Genomic DNA, 2,488 nt, shown 5'->3' with positions numbered 1-2,488 from the left:
GCGCCGAGCCGAGCCCTTGGCGGCCTCCGGGGGCGCAGGCAGCGCGGCCCCTCCGCCGCATCGCGGCTCCCGCCCGGCCTTATCCTTAATCGTCAGCGTTTTGTCTTTTAAATCGCAGATTTTTGTGATTGTTATTTTTTTTTCTCTCCGGAGCCAGGTGCGGCCGGGTGAGACCCTGGGGAAGGGCTGCGAGATGCTCCCCCCATATTCCCCCCCTCATCCCCCGGCCCTGCGGCCCTTGGGCGGCGCCTGGACCGGCAGCACAGGGACCCCGCCGCCTCCCCTGGGGTGGCCATGCCAGCGCAGCAGCTGGCCTTGCGGGGAGGACAGATGGCTGAGGCCGGAGGGAGCGCCCCACGTCCCCCCGCAGAGCCCCGCTCCGCAGAGCCCGCTCGGCACACGCGGCTGGGGCCGGGGACGAGCCCCGGCCGGGGGCAGGGTGCCCGGGCAGGGAGCTGGGTGCAGACAGGGCTGCCACGGCCCCTCACCGCCACCCACCCGCTCGCCTTTGTTCTGTTTTCACTGCACACCTTCGGGGACATCGCAGAGCGACAGGAATCACCGGGATGCTGCTTTCCCAGCGCTTTAGAAACCTCTGGCTGAAATGCCACCCGGCAGAAGCACTTGGAAACAGTTTGCTGCTTTTAATTTCCATGATTTCTTAATCCTCAGCGCCGATGTTCAGAAGGAAGCGCCTCCTAAAGCAGCCCCACACAGCCTTAGGTGTCAGAGCATCCGCACGGCGCCCGAGACATGAAGCTGCATTTCCGTGTGTGGTCCAAGCTCATCCAGGCTCGCCAGGGCTCATCCCTGCGAGCTGCTGGGACCAGCCTGCAGCACCTTCCGTACCCTGAGCTTCCCCTTCCTCCTCCGCGATGGGGATTTCTCTCCCCCCCGGGGCTGTTCCGGGCTCCCAGGGGCATTTGGGGAGGCTCGTGAGTGGCTGAAGGACGGGGCTTTGCAGAACGCGCTTGGCTTTTGTGCGCTGAGAAGCGCAGAGCGCGGAGATGCAGCTCCTCAGGGACGCTCTGAGCCGCGCTCCTGGGAGCAGGAGCACACTGAGACGTGGTGTTTGAGGCCACCTCTGTTTATTCCACCCTGGCCTGGCTGAGGGAGCTCCGCCAGCCCTGAGCATTCCCCCAGCTCGCTCTGCAGGCTGCCGAGGACCCCTGAGCTGGGACATCCCCTCCGTGGGCTGGACTCCAGCCCTCCCAGCTCTCCTGGCTCCGGGATCCCCAGGATTTCACCTGGGAGAGGTTCCATCACTTCCATCCCATTGTGTCCCGGGCTTGTGAGGGTTGTCCAGGTACAGGCACAACTCTGGGGTTCAGCTTTTTGGCTCCTCTGGGATTTAAACACAGCAGAAACCCAGAGCGGAGGGATTGGGATCTCCCTGCATGAGAAGGACAAAACCATCTCAGAGCATCTCCTCGGGCATGGCCAGGCCCAGCTCAACCCTCCTGCAGCCCCCAAAGCAGCGGGAAAGGCTCTGATGGAAAATGAGAAATCCCCATCCGACGGCGCCGAGATCCCGCCTGGCTCCCGACCAGGCGGAGTTCTGCAAAGAATCAATTCTAGATTAAAAAAAGGTCAATAAAGCCTGTCATGGAGCTTCCCTGCAAGGAGAGGAGATAACTTCATCCGGGAGAGGGTGGGAAATGAGCCCAGGGCTTTGTCCTCTGCTCTGTCCAGAACCTGCCACCCCACACCCCCACCCTGGGGTCTGTGTGCAGTGAAAAGCCCCAGTGGCCAAAACTGCAGAGAAAAATACCAGGAGGAAATCAAAAAAGTGTCATGTAATTAATTGTGAGGATGGGAAATGGGAGCCGTGCTTTGATCCCCAGCTGTGCCCCCACCCAGCCCTGTTGTGCCTCAGTTTCCCCAACAGCCCTGGCGAGGTCAGAGCCTCGTCCCAAATCTCCTGTGGGATGGAGAAGGGGGAGGAACGCCCCCCCATCAAGGCTGAGCCTGCTCTGCCAGCCCACATCCCAAGGTGGGTGACAGGGGTGTCCCCCACGGCCATCTGGCTCTGGCAGGGCTGGATCTGACCCGGCCGAGCTCTCCGTGCCCAGGGCAGGAGGAGCCAGATGGGATCTCGTCCCCAGGTACACAAAACCCTCTCCTTCCACTAAACCCCAGTGCTTAGAGTCAAAAACCATCTGTATCTTTATGCCAGAGAGAGCTCTCCCTGCCACAGTATAAACAGAGCACAGAGAAATCAGCTTTTTTCACTGAACTGATATTTTTACACCACAAAGTCAAGTTTTTGTCTATTTGGGCAGGGCTGGAGCAGCCTGGGGACAGGGACATCAATCCCAGGGCCAGGGAGGGGCCAGCCCTGGGGTAAAGGATAGCTCAGCTTGGGGTCAGTGACACTCCAGCCCTGGGGTCAGTGACACCCCAGCCTTGGGGTCAGTGACACTCCAGCCCTGGGGTCAGTGACACCCCAGCCCTGGGGTCAGTGACACCCCAGCCCTGGGGTCAGGAG

The sequence above is a fragment of the Parus major genome, chromosome 23 (assembly GCF_001522545.3).
Source record: "Parus major isolate Abel chromosome 23, Parus_major1.1, whole genome shotgun sequence".
Taxonomy (NCBI): domain Eukaryota; kingdom Metazoa; phylum Chordata; class Aves; order Passeriformes; family Paridae; genus Parus; species Parus major.
This window is presented reverse-complemented; position numbering follows the sequence as displayed.